Raw genomic sequence first — 10,725 nt, 5'->3', positions numbered from 1 at the left:
AACCTATTAAAGCACCGCAGGTCACACAATCTGCGAGTCAGTAGTTAAAAATATATCTACAAATTATTTATTTATTTTCAATTGCAAAACAAGGTTGTCTCATGTGCTGATGGGCATCATCTTACCGCCTCTGTTCTGTTTACAAATCCCTGGAACTAACGTGCTGTGTGGAAATGGAGCTGACTGCCGCTGGATGCATACGTGGGCGTTCCACTGACGAGTGTGTGACACCTGATTGATTTTATTATATCTTTGTTGGCTCTGCTCTGCCCAGCAACTACGAACACTGCTGTCTTTATGTGGCATCCAAACAGAGGCCGGGGCCTCTGTTTGGATGCCACATGTTTACACAGAAGGTGGAAACTTTAAGTTGTTTTAAAGGATAACAAAGTGTCATGACATGCTTTAAATTCAAAAAAAGTAGAGTCAGATTTCTTCTGAGAGCAGTGCACAGCTTGAAGCAGTGCTGCAGATGTGCTTATCAGGTTTCTTGATAGGCTGGCAGACTATCTCGCAACACACAACTATCGAGAGTGATTCAAAGCAGGTAGCATGTGTTACAATTTTCGGTGGAGTAACAGACCTGGGTAAAAGCGGGTTTGAATACTTCATGCTTATTTCAGACTGATTGGAGAGTCAATATGGGGGATTTTATCACATCAGGGCAATTTAGGATTTGTTCACACAAAAAAGCAAAGCACACTAAAGACAAGTGCTTTACTAGAGGGGGAGATATTCACTAAGAAAGTGTGGGGACACACGATTGGATTTCCCACAAGTCCTTTAAATTAAATGACAAAATACGTACAACGACACATAGAAGTGCTTTCTGTTCTGACGCCTCTATCAGCAGGACGACATCATTATTCTGTGCCTTCCAAAACTGTTACACTGTTACTGTTGACCCCATAGACTGTAAAAATGTCTGGTTATTTGGAGCCAGAAGGGACCATATTTGGACTAGAGGGTGTAGCTGGGGAGGCACGAGGGGTGGATTTGACTGAAAACCCGAGATACCGCCGATAGCCACGCCCTAAAGCGTGGCTTGCTTTATCGTCTATTTCACTCTAAGTGCGACCATAATTAATAAACATCAATATCCTCTATTTAAAAGTAAATGGGACCATACTTAACAAAATGAACATCATGCTGTATTGAAGAAGATTTGAAAGTAGTGATTGAGGCCATAAACTTATTATGAAATTGTTTACTGAGGTAATGAATCAATCAAGTGAGATTTCCTCATAGACGTTTATGCAATCAGGCTTCTTTTTGGAGCCATTGGAGTCGTCCCCTGCTGGAAATCAGATAGCAGGTTTTAGGCACTTCTGGAGTGGCTTCACTTTTCAGGCCCGGTAGCTCCATCCATTATTCTTAAAAGTCTATGGTCCAAAGCCACGTACAATGAGGTTATAATCTAAGCCACAGCAGTAGTACTCCTCATGCCTAATACACTGATCTTGATGTGTACAGATACCCCTTTAATCTCTTTCAGGAGTCTGTTTTTACATCTGAAGTTTTCCTAATTCAAAGTGTTGAGCTCTCATATGTGAAGCTTCACTCAAAGAAGTTTTGATACCAACCTGTTGAACGTGCTGGCCTGGTTGCCGCTGTGATGAAGTACACGTCTGATCCAATAACAATATTTTTCTAGAACAATAGAAGTGAAAGGTCCTGGTTTACTGTTAATAAATGAATGAATTTGCTTCAGCAGCGTTGTGAAGTTGAAGCGACCCACAGCTGTTTGTGCCTAATGAGGTGTCTAATGTATCTGAGAACCGTCAGGCTTGGAGGTTGCCAGTGTAATGTTTTCATGAATCTTCGTCTCGGTCGCACAGGAAGTACAGGAAGACGTTGCAAGTAATCACGTTAATCTTCTGAAGATTACATGTCAGAGCAATAATCACAAATTGAAAATGGCTGAAAATGAAGATCGTAACATTTTCTGACACAAAGCCAATTGACTAAACATGGTAAAAACAACAATACGGTTAAGTCGCAGTCAAATTTCATGAATGTCTTTGTGTGTATAATCCTACTGGGAATCAAACCCTGTTCCATACTCTCTATAGAACCAGAAAGAAGTCCTGTAGCTGTAGACTATATATCCATGTGACAAAAAGTGAGAGAAAAAGTGTTTAATACGACACCCTCTTTTACAATATATGAACGTTTTCTTTTATTCTCCAAGTAATACCCCCAGGAGTATATTTTCAAAGACTCGAGCTATCACTTTGCTCTACAATTTAGACGCAAAGGAAGGAAATATATGGATGAATACTGTCTCAGGGCAGAGCCCACTTGTCATCTGCAATACAGCATAACTTTACTGTCCACCTTTATGAACCTTTGAGTTTGAATTTAACCACACAGTGGCAGTACAAAAAACAACCACCTGACACTTCAGTCTGTCAGACTAAACTAAGCCAATATGGTGACTATACAGTATATACCATAAAGGTATTTTCAGATGGGCAAGCGATTGATTCACCTAGTACTTCATTTTCAATGAGAATTGTTGAATTGTGTTTAACTCTTTCCTACGCGAGCCCGACGCGCAGTGCAAATCAATGAACGAGAGCGGTTTGTGAATTTCCCTAAAATAAACAGCAGTTTTCTAAACAGTAATCGGGACATAAACAGTAACGTTAGGGCTTTTGCATGTCAGAGCATCGGCACAAGACTGGATATATCGGGTAATGTTATAGTTTGAACTTAAATTAGGCAATGAAATTACGACTATGCTAATTTAGCTAACTTTAGCTATCAACAGTAACAGTCTGTGGTCAGCAAAGACTAGGATTGCCAGTATTTGTTATAAATGGACCTGTGATTAGGGTTACATGATACAGTAGTGAACAGAATCCCCCTGGTTACCACGCATTGATCGCATGGTGATGGTCATTCAATGGTCATGACTTTGGCTCTCTACTAGGCCTGCACGATATTGGAAAAAACTGACATTGCGATATTTTTTTTTTCCTGCGAGATATATATATATTTTTTTTTTTTTTACAAGATGACATACATAAATAGCTCTATTTGGAAATAATAAATCATTCTCGACTACTGGGGTAGACTGCATCTACATAGAAGATAAAAATGAAAAAGGAACTTTTCTTATGTGAACCAGTCTTTGTTGAACTTTAATGCTTTACAAAAACCAAAGCAAGTAAGCGCTGTGATTACTCTTCTGAAGTGATTTTGGAGAGGGAAATTAGGAAGAAATACAGTGGTTGACTGACATGACACCATTGTATTCATATAATACTATCAATCCAGGCTAAAGTGAATGATATTAATAATGCATGCATGGTGCTGTTGACTAGCGGGGCCTGCTTTGGTTGTTTGATAAATTGATCAACATTGATTGTGATTGGTGGTTGGCTGTGCATGCAGAGCCTGCATGTCACGCACTAGCAACAAACTGTGTCTCCAAGAACACTTAAACCAGTGTAAATTACGTTATGTCAGACACAGACTGCTGTCGTAGATTAGTGTTATGTTTCCAGCGTCGCGGCTCCGAACCGTAACATTAGTTGGGACACACCCATTGTTTCTTTAGGCTAACTTTATTAGTTTTAGCCTGGCTGGTAGCAGCTTTCTGCGGTGAAAAATGGCCGGGAGATGTCGTGATTACGTTGCATTAATCAGGTGATTTAGTTAATCTTTGCAGAACATAAAACACTGACTACTGTATCTTCACTACCCATGGAAAAGCATGTGCATCACTGTGTCAGCTGCCACTTATGGTACTTTTCTAGACATGGAGAGCCTCACTTCCCATAACAAACGTTAGCTTCCTGACGTGCCCACAGCTCAAAGCACTGCCACAGCTGCTAGCTTGGCTGTAGACTGTTAGTTTGTAAAGTTTATGGCAAGGTTGCTATGCCTTTTAAAGGGAACTTGTTTTGCCATGTATTGCCTTTTTGAGGTTGGCTATTTCCGCCTGTTTTTGATGTCTGTCTGCAATCCACCTCTCTAGAATCGGTGTGTTTTCCTTTAGTTCTTCACTGTGACCAGTTAGAACCAAGTAGGACGAGAACAAGTTCGACAATCTTGATGGGTTAATTGATTAACAATTCCTGTTCTGTGTTCTGTAACAACAAAATAATGTCTTTAAAAAAAACAAAAAAAACGCCCTTTCTGGTCAGTGGTTTGTGTTTGTACAAAAACTCTTGTGCACCTTCCAGTCCTCTTTTAAACATCTATACCCGCAAAGTCTGCTACAAGAGAAGCACAAAAATCCTGCCCTCTCCCAAAACTGCTGGGTGGCTAACAGAACAATATTTGTGTAACACTACGCAGCTTCTAGCTGTGTGTGAGAGTGTATTTGAGAGAGTGTGTGTGCTTCTCCCCCAGGCCATAATGCATTAAATTAGATTGTGTTGTTAGTCAACTTGCCGTGCTTAATAACAGTTAAATGTACTGTAAGTCAGCGCTTTTCAGACTCTGCACGGGGGATTTTTGCTGAGAAGTCGCTGCTCCGGTTAGCTGTCAGAGACAGGCTGTTTCCGAGATTAGCTTTGATGTAAACCACTATAAGGCTGACTGCAAGTGGGCCCTGGAGGTAGGGATGCCTTTGTTTTTCTGGCCATACAGTACTACTTTTTAGTGTATTTGTTTATAAAGCTCAATAAACAAAGAACTGGTTATTTCTGTGCAGCTGAATGTCTTAATGGAGTCGTTGATGCTTATTGTGAAATTCTTGGTGAGTAGCTAATTCACTGCTCAGCAAGGTGTCATAGTATATAGCAATATATTGTCCAATAAGTGCTAATTTACACGGCCTGGGACAGATGTAATGCTTCTGCTGTCAATTTGCCAACTAAAACTTTGGCTCATTACAGCGTAACGGCCATATAATCCACTCAATAGTTAATATCCCTTTTCATTGTGAAGTTGTACAAATCCCTTTCTGTTCCACAGGCATGTCAAATGTGGTTTTAACAGGAGTAATGAAAGAAAAGCCCCCCTTGCAAAATGCAATTATAGTGTGTAAATTATGAACAGTCAAACCCCCATAATGATTCTCAAACCAGTGGGACTATTATTGCATTTGTAGATACCATCATTGCAGATACGTCTTGATTTTGACATTTTTAGGGGGCTTTCACACCTGGTGAACCAAGGTCCGGACCAAGGTTCATGTCTTTGCATTTGATCCAGTAAGTTTTGGTTTCACACTGCAGTTATGCAAGCGCACTAAAGATCAATACGTGACAAAACTATGTCCTGCCGTCATCCCACATGTGAGCCAGATACTTATAATTGATTGGTTTGTAGACGGGCTTCCCAGTCCTCTCTGTCAGAGTTTTTTCAACTGACTGCTGCTCTCCCCTACTGCCGCGGCTCTTTTTGTTTTGTTGTGATGTTGAGAAGCAAGACACGGTAACTTTTGTTCTGCAGAGACAGAGAAATGGGAAACCTACACTGTACATTTACTACCACTTAAACTGCTGATGTATTCTCAGCTCTGATAGCAGACAGCTGTCTGCTCTGAGCGCATTCACCGCCACAGACTCTCTCATGTACACACTAAGCACTGAGCTATTCCTTAAAGGAGCTTCCCCGGTCTTATACCATGATGATAGCCTGCCAGAGCTTCCTGTATTTGGTCCGACAGTCCGAACCATCTAAAAAATGCTTTCACACTATAAACAAACCAGACCATGGTTCAGTTTGATCCGGACTGAGACTACCTCTTTTGGTCAGACCAAATTTCGGCCGTTTGGTCCAGACCGTGGTCTGGGCGAGGTTTCACACCTGCAATTTTGGTTTGGATCAAACTGGAAAGTCCGAAGGTTCGGACCAAACGAGGTAGGTGTGAAAGCCCTCTTAAAGGTTCATCAGGAGTTTTTTGTATGAATTCAAAAAGCAGCAAGCAAAGGCCTGAATACGCCTCAAAGAGAAAGATAAAGGTGCATTGATAAACCTTTGTATGAAAGAGGTTCATGGAAGTTCAGTCAGAGTTCACGAAGCCTTTACAAGACGAAACTGAAGGAAATTTGCGTCCCTGAGGATTACCATAGCAACAACAGTGACATTAGGTGTGATTTTAGGCACTTATAGAAACAGTGCCACCAAATCTGCTTTTAGTCTCTTTTTTTAATTGTCAACAAATTCCACGAAAAGACCTAAGCTTACAATCAGTTGGGCCCATTAACAAGTATTGTGTCTGCTCGTTCACCAAATGTGTATCAATCCTCGGCTGAAAATAGTCCTCATCAAGAATTTATTCCTGTTTACTGTAAGTCCCTTCGTCCCTGTTTTTTCCTTTCTTTTTTTGCTTTAGTGTGGAGCTTTGTTGTTCAGGTTGACTTGGACCATTTTTGAATATTTTTATGTGTGTTACTGCTCAAAACAAGGAACCTGTCAGGAAAGGGACCTGAGTCCAGTCACACACAACCTAGTCTATATCCACGGCGTTCCACTTCCGGGATTGCTCCGTTGCCGCTGGAAATTCTGCCGGATGTCCCTCTTTTCAGCTGGTTGTCCGTCACCTTCCTCTTTCTTTGTGTTGTAATTTTAAACTCTGGTGGATTTCTGAGGACTATGGTTAACTGCTCCTCAGATCTCTGCAGGGTAAATCCAGACAGCTAGCTAGTCTCTGTCTGTCCAATCTGAGTTTTCTGTTGCACGACTAAAACATTTGAACGTACATGTTCCACCAAAACAAGTTCCTTCCCGAGGCTATTTTGCAGCGGCACCGTGGCCCTGTCCGCCACTTAGCACCGTCCATGACGATTGTGATTGGTTTAAAGAAATGCCAATAAACCAGAGCACGTTTTTCTCCCATCCCAGAATGCTGTGTGGACTAGCCAGACCCTGCTCCGCAGCGCTGTGGACGATTGCCACAGTGTACAATTGCAATCTGAAGATACCCTACAGGCTCTGCAAAGCCTTTTGACCTTGTGGAGCAGAAGAATTAGTCTTGTTTGTTTCTTTTGCTCTGAGCACTCGCTCCAGCCTGCCACTCACACATTTATTTGGCTCTTCTTTTTACTCCCCTCTGTATGTGCTATCAGCTCTCTTTGCACTTTTTCAACCCGCTGGCCAAACTTCAAGCCATCAATGAATGAATTAATAAACACTAGCAACTTGTAAAAGGCAAACACTTGAAATGAGATATCAAGTTTATCTCTGTTTTCTTTATCATTATTTGCTTCAGAGATGCGTGAAGAAGCTCCACTTTGGTATGTGGGGGATGAAAGTAAAAAGGGGGCTGCGTGGTTCCCTGGTCCTTCTTGACCTCACACTATCTTAATTAAGCTTTGGCACTTTATTAGTCTGCAGATTTGCATAATTTATGAAGTGCTCTCAGGAAGTGCCCCCTCATTACAAGGCGTGTTTTTATACTGTTATAAGGTTCAGAATCGGGGCCTTTGTGTATGCTGCCTGATAACATAGTTTACACAAAACTGCACTTTAATGTCTTGCATTTAATTTCGAGCAGCTGCGACTCATACAGGTCCTTGGAGCTTTGTTTGCCAAGAAAACTCAGTCACCTATGCTTCAGCACAGAGAGGAGATTCTGTAAAGTCTGCAAACAAAAGTCTAGTTTGAAACGGATTTGAAGTCGCTTTTTCGATGAATTCTTGTCTCTTTGTGCCTTTAATTTTAAAAGAATTTGTGTTATTTTAATTTTTTTTTTACAATATTACTGTTGCATCTAGGGATGCACCGACCCAATACTGGGATCGGATATCGGGCCGATACTGACTCAAAAAGCTAGATTGGATATTGGTGACAATATGGGGCTGATCTATTGAATTCAATTCCATGTTTATATACCAGGGGTCTTCAACCTTATTTAAGCCAAGGACTCCTTAACTGAGAGAGACATGGATCAGGGACCCCCCTACTACATATATTGTATAAACTTAAGTTGCATATTAAACTGGGCCTACAATAAAGCTCTCCTAAAGCGGCCTAAAGCCTAAATACATCTATTTTTAATGCTAATACTAAGCTATTAAAATAATAATGGTTGGCATGATTTTTTATAAATCATGTTTTAATGGTAAACATTAGGGATGTCCCGATCAGGTTTTTTTGCCCTCGAGTCCGAGTCATTTGATTTTGAGTATCTACCGATACCGAGTCCCGATCTGATACTTCTATAATATATAAAAAAAGAATAAAGAAGAGCGAAAAAACAGATCCAGGATGTTCCTTTTTTTTTTATTTAATTCACCTTATTTTAACATTCAACAACTCTGTTAACAAACAGAGCACTTCTGTTACATATCTCACAGTTTGCTATGGCAATGTTGTTGTCATCAACTTTATAATACCTCCAGAGTAGAACACGGAGCTTTCCGCTCCGTGTTCTACTTTGCCGGCACTTAACCAATAGCGTCTCTGCAACAAAGTGATGTCACGCGTTGCTGTTTCTGTGTGGAGTCAAAAGGGTCTAACTCTGTGCCACCGCATAACTATAGATGTGTTAAAAAATAATGAGAATATATATACATATATCCGAGTCCTGATCGGGAGGTAACGTCTGATTCCGATCGAGTCTGAAACCACGTGATCGGGCCCGATTTCCGATCACGTGATCGGATCTGGACATCCCTAGTAAACATACAGTACATGTGGCTCAGTGAATCCTCTACTGTATCCGTGGATGGCTATCTTAGTGACTACCTTACCTATAGGATAGTAAGCCTATAATTAATGTTTGTGTTTCACAAATAGGCTCATTTATGTTTGATAATAATATGTGGGATTTATGTTAAGACATTTTAATGTTTGAAAAAACTAACAATAACTTGCTGGGCCCCCTGTAACTCTGAGGACCCCCTGTTGAAGATCTCTATTATATACTATACTGTATACATTATGTACTGGCCTTTTACTTCAAAATTTGTTGCTGCATTTAAAAGGTTTACACTTGAATTGTGGTGCACAATGTATTATTTTAATAATTCTGTGAATTTCTATCTATATATTGTTACATTTTGTTCAACAAAGTTATGAAAGCAATATTTAAGTCAAGCCTGGTCTTGACTACACATAAAAGAATGATCCAAATCACTTCCACACAGTGAGGCATATAGCTTATACGTTAAACACTGGTATTGGGTCGGTACTCGGCATTGGCCCATACCCACAGCCCAGGAATCGTATTGGGACTAAAAAAGTCTGATCGTCCCCAGTTAGATCAGCATTTAGCTGTTTACTTCTCTGCTTAGAGGAGCAGGCAGTACTTTAATTATTAGTGTTTGCTGGCTGATTTCCATGCATACAAGTACACCCTCCCTGTTGTGTTTTGACTGTCCTGGGTGAAAATGCCAAAACACATCTTCATTTAGCTGCTTGTGTCGAGGGGCCCGGTGTTGCGGTTCCCCCACATGGTTGTTATTTACACAAGCTAACAAGGTTAGGACAGGATTTAGACTCCTGAATGTCATGGTGGTTTTAAAGAAGCAGAATTTAATAAGCTCCCCTGTCAGGTTGGGTTGCAGCAGGGCATTAATATGCATGAATATGTATAAGCATCTCTTCCTCACATTTAAAGGATTAACAGCTGAGTCTGTTACCTGTTTTAGAATTGCCGGAGAAGGAGTATTTTTCGCTCTACTGGGGGGAGAATTATTTATCATCATTATTATTATGTGCTGGGGGGCACGCCGTGCTAAGCTAATGTTGATAATTAAGGCAGAACTGGCCTCAAATGCTGTACCTGTACGGCCTACCATTATTACTCAATTTCAATTTACATATTATGATAATTTGCGAGTCTTATGGCACTTTGCTCATTTACGGTTTTGAATTAATAGGCTCTGACTGTCTGCGTGGTTCGGGGTTGAGGTGTGTGCTTTTGACCCACTTCCAGGAGTGTCACTTCAGCTGAGTCAGGTCTGCCCCCCCACCACCACCTCCACCACCGTCTCCCTCCTCTCTATCCCCTTTATTTGCCCTCATCATAGCCAGGCCAATATATTCCCATTTACTGTGGCTGTGACAGTGGCTATGAACAGAGTTACAAATAGCTGTGGGTCATTTAATGAGGGCACCCTAACCCAAGTAACGTGAAGGTGAGAACAGTGTTTGTGTTTTTTTTTGCTAGAAGGTTGCTGGTTCTAATCCCAAAGAAGGTAAAGTAGAGAGAGCACACTACCACATCTCTCAATACCAACTTTTTAAGTTACAGTATAACTTAAATGCAAATGGCAGTTTCCAGAGCCCGAGGTGAAATCTTTAAGTTGCTTGTTTTTCCCAACCAACATCCCAAAACCTAGATATATTTTGTTTTAAATGATATAAAGTGAAGAGTATCAGCAAACATAGTGTCAGCATATGCTGGAACCAATGACTTCAACAGTTATTCAATTATCAAAAGAGCAGATTAATGATCTTGTCTCAACTTGTCTTCTAGTTTCAGCACATTATTCCGTTATGCATTTCTATAGCCTGTAAGATAATTTGTACTGCATTTCTTAAAACCAATCACAATCGTCTTGGGCGGCGCTAAGCTCCGTACGCAGCTACGTTGGCTCTTCAAAATAGTCTCGGAAAGGAACTTGTTTTGGTGGAATATTTGCACCCGGCAAAAGAAAACGCCCTGTGTAATGTTACTTTGTCCACAGCAATGCTGCCACATCGGTTCCAAAACGACCCAGTTGGGTAAATGATGTTACGTTAAACATATTGTTTGTAAATCTTTACAATTATTCCCAGAAAGAACCAAGCAGGCCTGCCTTGTTGTACGATGCAAAT

This window comes from Sander lucioperca, chromosome 18 (assembly GCF_008315115.2).
Source record: "Sander lucioperca isolate FBNREF2018 chromosome 18, SLUC_FBN_1.2, whole genome shotgun sequence".
NCBI lineage: Eukaryota > Metazoa > Chordata > Actinopteri > Perciformes > Percidae > Sander > Sander lucioperca.
The sequence above is the reverse complement of the archived record's forward strand: the minus strand, read 5'-3'. Positions refer to the sequence as shown.